Raw genomic sequence first — 10,791 nt, forward strand, 5'->3', positions numbered from 1 at the left:
GGAGCGGAAACATGTGGAGCTCTATGAAAACCGGAAGTAAATTCACGAGGGTAATGTCCCTGCCTCACATTTTCGTTTGGTTTACATTCGTTAACGAAAAATGGATTTGATTTTCGTCTAATTTTTTGTCAGTGGGAGCGAAAATGTGCTGTACTTTTTGTTTTGTTTTCGTCACTGTAAAAATGCTGCTGACGAAAACTTTGACTAAAACATGTTCGCTGACGAAATTTACACTACTGAACAGGAGTTCTTCCAATATGACTTGATTTTCTGTCCAACCAAAAATATGGACACATTCCAGGTAGTTAAGGATATCAACCTTTTTGCCTGTAACCTGAATTTTAAATATGGGATTGAAGGACAAAAGATAAAAAAGAAAAGGGTCCCTTTAGACCATGGGTGTCCAACCTTTTTGCTTCTCTGGGCCACATTGAGTGTAGACACATTTTCTCGGGCCACATATAAAATATATACTAAAGTTAAGGTATACAAGTAATAAAACGCAGCAGTGCCCTTTCCACACCACTGCGCCCCCCACTCACACTAATTTAACTAGAGGATGATCAAATTAAATGGAATCAGTATACAGAGGATTATTTCTTCTGAGAGATATTAAAGGAACACTCTAACCACCATGACCACTTCAGCGATTTGAAGTGGCGATGGTGGTAGGAGTCAGAAACACTGCACATGTGGGATATTTACAGTTATGTGCTGGGGTTAGTTGCACCCCTAGCACATATGACAGCCAGAAAATATCATGTCCTTATTAATACATGTATGAACAAGGACATGACATATTATGACAAAACACAACTAGTTATTAAAAAACATATTGCAACAATTTACACACGCTAATGCACATACCTTTTCTACTTATTTTGCAGACTGCTGGTGGTTACTGCTGGTGGGTACTGCTGGCGGGTACTGCTGGTTATGCAGGTACTGCTGGAGGAAGCAGCGGCTGCAGTAGAGAGCGGAGCCGCTGCTTCCTGTATGGCTCCTGTCACAGGCGGAGTGCATTTCATATCACTCTGCCTGTGACAGAGCTGGAACTATACAGAAAGCAGAGGCTCTGTCACTGACTGCAGACATCCTAAGTTTCCCGCAGGAGCCGAAAATCGCATGGCACTTGCAGCCTAGTGCATGCCCATCCAATGCAGCATGATTAGTGCCCATCCAATGCAGCCTCACCAGTGCATGCCTATCCAATGCAGCCTGATCAGTGCCCATCCAATGTAGCCTCACCAGTTCAAGCCCATCCAATGCAGTCTTCAATGAGGAGAGAGGAGAGCCGTTGGATTACATAGAGCAGGGATCTCCCGCTTACCCGGCGACCGCAATCATAAGAAGTCCTGCCTCCTGGACCAGCTCTTATAATAGACATCACCAATGTGCTGTCTATCATAGGAGCTGGTCCAGGAGGCAGGATTTGGTATGACAGTGGTCGCCTAGTAAGCAGGAGAACTCGCTATGTTTGTAATCCGGCGGAACTTGCCCCCCTCCTCCCCTCCAAGGCAGCCTCTGCCTGCAGTTTAAAGCCGCTGTGGCCGTGCCCCCGACTCTACTTCCTTCTTCCCCAGCAAAAAAAAAAAAAAAAATTGGCAGGGGGCAGTGGGCCGCATTGCCTGCTGTTCCGGGCTGCATGTGGCTCCTGGGCCACAGGTTGGACATGCCTGCTTTAGACGGTCTACTCACAGAGTTTAACAAGAAAGACTACAAAATGCTTAAAATGCTTGATTTGGAGGAAGAATCGGAGACAAAGGCCCCCTGAATTGACAGAAGAACGGGATGAGGTAGAGATGGGTATCTACATAAGGAAATTTAAAAAGAAATCTAAAAAGTTCACCAGTCAGATTAATTCGAAAGGTGATCTTTTTGTCAAAATGGTAACACAGGAAATAGAAAATCTACCCATGGAGAGAATAAAATCTATTTGTCTCTTTCATAATACCAGGCCTTGTTGAACATACAGAGGAATAAGTATATAATTGTGAAACCCTCTAAGGGGGAAATATTGTAATAATGTAAAATACACAGTACATTGAAATATGTGAAAGGTTTTTTAACAACAAGGCCTGCTATCAGAAGGTTGACAATTGTATTCTGGAAACAAACAAGAACCAGTCCTTTCAACTAATTGAAAACGCCTATCAAAAAGGTGTCATTCCAAAGAACCTGTGGGACTTTTTAAGAGTTGATGATCCAATTACACCTACTTTTTACGCACTCACAAAGGTGCATATAAGTGTAGTGACCAATCATGTCAAGAATTACCTGCCTGACAGAAAACTCCAGTTCATTAGGCGATGAACACTTAAGACCACACTTTAAGTCATTACCATCATATTTAAAATATACCATGCATGTCTTTACGATTCTGGATGGCATTCATGTACAGTAAGATACAATTTTACTATCTACTGATATTGGATCCCTCAATTCCAATATACCCCACAAAAAAGGTATTAAGGTTATTCAGGGTTTTTTAATGTGAGGAGTTTAGAACCGTGGGAATAAAATGCATTGGTTAGAGCTTATCCTCAGTGACAATGTTTTTGTTTTCAGCAGTTCCCACTATTCATGTGCATTGGGTAGCGATGGGTGTGGCAAACGTGGCGTCAGACCACTGCTATCTTCATTGACCTGTGACAAATGGCTGGTCAACATCACACGCCTGCTCAAAGATTTTCCATCTTGCGGGACCACAACCGAAGTGCCAACAGACTGGGAGCAATTGTCATTGGGTTTGGTTAACTAAGCAATTTACTCTTTACTGCCCCCAACAACTTTTTATCAATAAATAGTAAACATTTACAAGATTAGCAATAGCAATTAAGACTTCATAATAAATTGTAACACACATTCACCGAGGACCAGTATATCTAGAGATTTACACTACAGTAGCGCTCTTCAAGAGACAGGGATTCTTTAGGTTCGGCATAAGTGCATTAGAAACAATTTAACACTTTCCAAAATATTGTTTAATAATAAAAAGGTAAAATGTTGCAATTAAAGCATTGACATTAAAAATAATATTACAACGAAAACAAACCGACAACAATGCAACAGCAAAACAAAAAGGTTGAAGAATGAAAAATACTTATCAAGTCCTGGTTCAAGCAGTCCAGTCATTCAAGCAAGATGGTACACTAGCTCCTATAAGACTTGACAGGTTTTCCTTAGTTTGATGTTAAATGAGAGCTGTCAGTGGCAGGGACAGCCCCTATTTTCTTGTCTGTGATGTGGGTGTTGACAGGAATGACATGACCAATTAGGCTGCCGAGGCGTGGCCATGTCACTGTGTTTATGATTATGTCACAGATCAAGTTTTCCACAGCTAATAATATATTTGAATATCTACATGTTACAGTCTGCTAACTTGTGTATTTGTGCCCAGCGTGCAATTACCTTTTGAATGGATATAATATGATCGGTTTTTGGATGGTCAGTTTACTTAGGAGAGGAACTGGGCTGGTTTTGCTACTGGTACTTCCTAGAATATCAGTGTGTGGGCACAAAACGCTACTTATTAACCAATTGAAAGATTTCCTTATTCTGGCTGCACTGTTATTATTTCAGAAGTTAGGAAATACACTGAAGTTTTGGGTTCTTCATACAGAAATGTGTATTGTAACAAACTTAAATACGGCTAAATATATATATTACATATTCCTTATTTTGCCTTCATCAATATGATGTCTGTCAACATAGCCTGAAGGATATATTGCAAGCATTATTCTGTGAAAGCACAGAAAAAAAAAGAAGGCTATTATGTTGTCAAAAAAGTGTCGGAAAGGAATGATTTTAAAAATGTAGCACTACTCCCTTGGGAGCTGCTGATTAGAGGTTCCCCTGGGTTACCATTAGCAACAACATGACAGTTTGACATTTTGCCAAGTGTTTTAGCTCAGTCAGGAAACAGTTCAGTAGCTTTGGTTTTTGTGTTTTTATTTGGAACTTGGATAGGAGAAGGGAATGAGTGGGATACTCCAACTTTATACAACTATACACAATTGGCTGGGACGACTTGAAAATGTAGAGTAACGCAGAGTAACGCTAGTCACGCCTAGGGCGCTGCTTCACTTTGCACTTTGCTGTGAAGTATAAGTGAATGACCTTTCTGAGGTAATCTGTACTGTACTGCTGAACAGCTTCAGGGCTCTTCCTGGCACCCACTTTGTTCCTAATCTTCAGGGTCAACTACACTGGACCCCTTTTACTGATACACTACATGTGTGAGCTAGCTCCTTGATCCCCTGACTTCTCTGGAGTGGTCCCCTCTCTCAGGCAGACCCTTAGGCAATTCCTCTAGTACTCACGATACTGTTTTTCCCACAAGACTCTGCCAGCAGCTCCACTTGTCAGCACTCTGAATCCTTCTGCAGCTCAGCTCCATACCTGATTCACTAGGCCTGAACCACCTTCCTCACACCTGCAGGAGGAGAGACAGCCATCTGCCTCCTCCTAGGACTTTGCTCCTGCCAAAAGACTCCCTGTCACATGCTCCCTCCGGATTTATTGCCAATCCCAGGATGCATTGCATCAATGCCCACCCACTGAGACAGCCAGAAACCCTGATGTGCTACTGGTTAGGTTTCCTCCACTGTCCAACAAGCTCTCTAATTGGACACAGCGGTGACATTCCCCCAAACCCTGTAAATCACACCTGGAAACATGTGACAGGCAAAACTAACAAATCTGGCTCCCCTGATAAGCAGAAGGAACCCCTTGATGCTTTTTCCTAGCACCTACCTAGGAGGGTGCTACAAAAATATTATCTTTAATGTAGCAAAAGTTCACAATGAACCATATAAAAGTGAAAAGTGTAAATATCAAAGATATTCCCGGATGGAGTGAACTAAACTCACATGTGCATGAGATACATGACTCGCCATGAACAAAGAGCAACAACAGACATAGACATACATAAAATAGGAACAGAAAACATAAAACAAAAATTGTGTCGTCTGGACGCCAGGAATGATTCCTCACAGGAGAACTGCAACCGGCAATCACCGTGTGTACATTCTAACAATACCAAGGTAAATGTGGAGTGACCCTGTGTGGATTCCTGGGGGCTCAAGCTGGATGCAATATACCTTTAAGATATGATTGTCTTCTTCATGTCTGTCCATGTGTGTCATGCCTTACATTTCCCCACTTCTTGGTATTTTTGCCTTTTTCCTTCCTCCTCTTTCCTCTCCTTCCCTTCTTCGCTTTTCTAATCGTTGTTCTGTTTTTTCTTTATTTATCTATTGATTTTTTTACTTTTTGATACATTTGCTCTAATATATAATTCTTCCTTTTCCTTCCCCTATTTATGGTGTCTATGTTAGACAGATTATGAACCGATCTTTTTATTTTATTTTATTATTATTTTTTTTGTCTTTCTCCTTCTCCTTTATTTCTTCTATACTTGGGATTTTATATGGAACAGATGCTCTTTATATATCCATACAATACGTGATTGCCTCCTTATGTGGCGATAACACAGCACAAAGAGGAAGAGAATACAGACCATGATACATTTAATACATGATTGCAAAGTGATTTCACCTGTATGTGACTTGTATTCAAAAAGGAACCGACTGTGATCAATTGGATGTCCAGGCGAAGCTATGCATTGAATTTGCGAAACATGTTCACGTCAGCACTTACCGAGACACCACCTCTCATATCCCCAGAGAAGAGGCAAGCTGTGTAACAGCAGGCCGGGCTCGACCAGCCAAAAAAGTAAATGGCTTCCTGGTCAGATTGATCTCCAATCTATGAAATTGGCATATACCAGATTAATAAGAAGATACCACCAGACTGTACTCCATATCCCTGAACTGCACCAGCCCAGAAAGGCAGTTACACCCTACAAATATAAGCGAAAATGACAGAGGGATGGTGGTGGAGGGGATAGGATCAGGCAGATGGTGGAGGGCGGTGGGGGGATGGGATCAGGCAGAGGGATGGTGATGGAGAGATGGGACAAGCAAAGGGATGGTGATGGAGAGATGGGATCAAGCAAAGGGATGTTGGGGAAGGAATGGAATCAGGCAGGGGTATGGTGGTAGAGAGTTGAGATAAGGTAAAGGGATGGTGGTGAAGGAAAGGGAGTAGGCAAAGGGATGGTGGTGTAGGAATGGGATCAGGCAGAGGGATAGTAGTGGAGGAATGGGATCAGGCAGAGGAATGGTGGTGGAAGAATAGGATCAGGCAGAGGGATGGTGGTGGAGGAATGGAATCAAGCAGAGGGAGGGTTGTGGGGAGAATGGGATCAGGTAGAGGGATGGTAGTGGAGCACTGGGATCAGGCAGAGGCATCGTGGTGGAGGAGTGGGATCAGGCAGAGGGATGGTGTGTGAGTAATTGGATCAGGCAGAAGGATGGTGGTGGAGGAATGGGATCAGGCAGAGAGATGGTGGTGGAGGAATGGGATCAGGCAGAGGGATGGTAGTGGAGGAATGGGATCAGGCAGAGGGATGGTGGTGGGAGGAATGGGATCAGGCAGAGGGATGGTGGTGGAGGAATGGGATCAGGTAGAGGGATGGTGATGGGAGGAATGGGATCAGGCAGAGGGATGGTGGTGGAGGAATGGGATCAGGCAGAGGGATGGTGGTGGAGGAATGGGATCAGGCAGAGAGATGGTGATGGGAGGAATGGAATCAGACAGAGGGATGGTGGTGGAGGAATGGGATCAGGCAGAGGGATGGTGGTGGAAGAATAGGATCAGGCAGAGGGATGGTGGTGGAGGAATGGAATCAAGCAGAGGGAGGGTTGTGGGGAGAATGGGATCAGGTAGAGGGATGGTAGTGGAGCAATGGGATCAGGCAGAGGCATCGTGGTGGAGGAGTGGGATCAGGCAGAGGGATGGTGTGAGAGTAATTGGATCAGGCAGAAGGATGGTGGTGGAGGAATGGGATCAGGCAGAGGGATGTTGGTGGAGGAATGGGATCAGGCAGAGGGATGGTAGTGGAGGAATGGGATCAGGCAGAGGGATGGTGGTGGGAGGAATGGGATCAGGCAGAGGGATGGTGGTGGGAGGAATGGGATCAGGTAGAGGGATGGTGATGGGAGGAATGGGATCAGGCAGAGGGATGGTGGTGGAGGAATGGGATCAGGCAGAGGGATGGTGGTGGAGGAATGGGATCAGGCAGAGAGATGGTGATGGGAGGAATGGAATCAGACAGAGGGATGGTGGTGGAGGAATGGGATCAGGCAGAGAGATGGTGATGGGAGGAATGGGATCAGGCAGAAGGATGGTGGTGGAGGAATGGGATCAGGCAGAGGGATGGTAGTGGAGGAATGGGATCAGGCAGAGGGATGGTGGTGGGAGGAATGGGATGAGGCAGAGGGATGGCGGTGGAGGAATGGGATAAGGCAGAGGGATGGTAGTGGAGGGATGAAACCAGTCAGAGGGATGGTGGTGGGAGGAATGGGATCAGGCAGAGGGATGGTGGTGGAGGAATGGGATCAGGTAGAGGGATGGTGATGGGAGGAATGGGATCAGGCAGAGGGATGGTGGTGGAGGAATGGGATCAGGCAGAGGGATGGTGGTGGAGGAATGGGATCAGGCAGAGAGATGGTGATGGGAGGAATGGAATCAGACAGAGGGATGGTGGTGGAGGAATGGGATCAGGCAGAGGGATGGTGGTGGAAGAATAGGATCAGGCAGAGGGATGGTGGTGGAGGAATGGAATCAAGCAGAGGGAGGGTTGTGGGGAGAATGGGATCAGGTAGAGGGATGATAGTGGAGCAATGGGATCAGGCAGAGGCATCGTGGTGGAGGAGTGGGATCAGGCAGAGGGATGGTGTGAGAGTAATTGGATCAGGCAGAAGGATGGTGGTGGAGGAATGGGATCAGGCAGAGGGATGGTGGTGGAGGAATGGGATCAGGCAGAGGGATGGTGGTGGGAGGAATGGGATCAGGCAGAGGGATGGTGGTGGAGGAATGGGATCAGGTAGAGGGATGGTGATGGGAGGAATGGGATCAGGCAGAGGGATGGTGGTGGAGGAATGGGATCAGGCAGAGGGATGGTGGTGGAGGAATGGGATCAGGCAGAGGGATGGTGGTGGAGGAATGGGATCAGGCAGAGAGATGGTGATGGGAGGAATGGAATCAGACAGAGGGATGGTGGTGGAGGAATGGGATCAGGCAGAGAGATGGTGATGGGAGGAATGGGATCAGGCAGAAGGATGGTGGTGGAGGAATGGGATCAGGCAGAGGGATGGTAGTGGAGGAATGGGATCAGGCAGAGGTATGGTGGTGGGAGGAATGGGATGAGGCAGAGGGATGGCGGTGGAGGAATGGGATAAGGCAGAGGGATGGTAGTGGAGGGATGAAACCAGTCAGAGGGATGGTGGTGGAGGAATGGGATCAGGCAGAGGGATGGTGGTGCAGGGATGGGATCAGACAGAGGGATGGTGGTGGGAGGAATAGGATCAGGCAGAAGGATGGTGGTGGAGGAATGGGAACAGGCAGAGGGATGGTAGTGGAGGAATGAGATCAGGCAGAGGGATGGTGGTGAGAGGAATGGGATCAGGCAGAGGGATGGTGGTGGAAGAATGGGATCAAAAACTAACTTTAGTATAATTTTTACTGAAATTTTGGATTTCATAAACTGTTGCACTAATATTGTGTAACATAAAAAAATTATTTAGGGTGTCTGCTTTCAGAAAATATATAATTATCTGGGGTTTTTAAGTAATCTTCAGGACTAAAATGATTTTTAAAATATATAAACAAAAAATGTAACTATTGGCTCTACCTTCCATTCCCTAACACTGCACTCTCATCTCCTACTGGGCGCAGCATGGACATTTTATTTTGCCTCACCTGCCAGCTGCCTGTAGCCAGTGAGGGTAGGTGGGGAATGCATAGCCCCCCCCCCCCCCCCATTACACATTGCAGTTGGGGAGAGGAGGGGGGGTGGTGGGAAGATGATGGGGGGGCATGAAAAATGTACCTTATAGAAAAATCATTCATATAATACTGTATATGGTTTCCACAAGGTAAATATATTTTATATCAAACGCAACACAGTCGCCGATAGTACAGTCATGCAAAAAGAAGCTTCGTTCCAAGCTTAGTGAAACATACAACACACCATGCCCAACTTGGTGAAACACCTGGTGGAAGGCAACCCATTATAATTTATTCAGTCAATCAGCATATGCAGCTCCCCATCCTCTCCTGCAAGCGAAGACCATCTGTGCAAGCTGTCATGGTAATCTCTTAGTAAGGAAGAGGGCTCAGGTTAGAAGAACCAGGAATGTCCTACTCTGGCTCTTTGTCTTGCACCTCTGATCATGTAAAGTTGCAGCCCACACATTATCAAAAGCAATTTTCCCAGCAGCCTTTTGTCAATGTATTGGTGAACTTAGTGTGAGGGACAGCTGACATTTGTTTAAAGGAAAGGCAGGTTAGTGTAATGTGTTTTCAGTATCATGCTATATACAGCTTTACAATTTAGTTGTATATGCGCAGTACTCAATACTATATATAGTATTATATTGTGGGCTGTACAGTATATATGTGATTTAAACTTTGTAATGAAATGCAATGTTTGTTGCTAGGGTCACTGGAATATAAGCCCACTTTAAATTAATAAGTGGGGTTTTAGTTTGGATTTAGTTTTCTGGTGGGTGCCTGAGTCGTTTTATTTTTATTTGACTAGTTTATAGCTTTATTTTATTACAATTTTTATTGTTATTATATAGTGTATTTTTTAAGGGGTAAACTGGGGCAACAGCAGCGTGAATCTGTTGGTGTGATCACAACAACTTCTCCTTATTTGTAGTAGAGCACTGCATCACATTGAGGTGCTGTTTAGTTGATTTGTACACCCAAGCACTGCAGTGTACAGTGCACCTCAGCACGATTTCCCCCAGACACCATACAGCTCCTCCATTATCTACAAATAACATTCCTAAGTAAGCGCCACATCATGTCTTTGAGGTAAACAGGGAGAGGTAAAGGTTGTTATGCAGCTTTGCATCCTCTCTGTTCACTGGCTAAATAGGCGGTCATGGACATGATTGACCATCTGCAGGTAGGATATGTTTGCTCTTTTATCTAATGCTTGGCATGCTATACAGCCACAGCACATAGAGGAGGTAGTGCAGTGGTTAGCCAAGCTGCCCTCCTCCTCCACTTTTTCTGTTACCTAGACTAGCATATTCTGACTCCTCATTCACAGCTACTCCTGATGTTGCCCTGCCAACAGACACAGAGGAGTCAGCAGAAATTATTTGAGTATAGCATCCACCACTTGCTGCAAGACGATGTGCAGTAATTAACAGGTCTGGTGAAGACTCTGGGGTTGAGGAGGAGAGTAAGGGGAGCCTAGAAGGAGGGGACATCAGTCAAGGAAAACCAATTGGCATTGATGTTCCCAGAGCCACAGCATTCTGCCAAGTTGGTTCCAGTAATGAGAAGGGGGAGTGATGATGAGGTCTCTGATTGTGCCTGGTGTATAATACAGCAGATGAGGAAGGTGAAGAAGAGGCACAATCCCAATGAGGCATGTTATCGAGGAGCAGCTAGCAAAGACGTGGGAGAAACTGCCTTACTTCCCCGAATGGCAAAGCTTCACAATTGTCCCCCAGTCCACTCTTTAGAGCTTAGTTGTGTGAGCCTTTTTCCAGCAAGTGCAAACCATTGTTATTTGCAGTCTCTGCCTCAAGCGGATCAAGCATGGAACAGCACCGGAAAGCTGCACGTCAGAAAATAGGCCTCACTTCTCCTCCTCCATCCAGCTCCTCCTATTACACCTCTTGCCTTACTATACACCATGCCCTC

Source organism: Pelophylax lessonae (genome assembly GCF_965119305.1).
Source record: "Pelophylax lessonae genome assembly, chromosome: 5".
Lineage (NCBI taxonomy): Eukaryota > Metazoa > Chordata > Amphibia > Anura > Ranidae > Pelophylax > Pelophylax lessonae.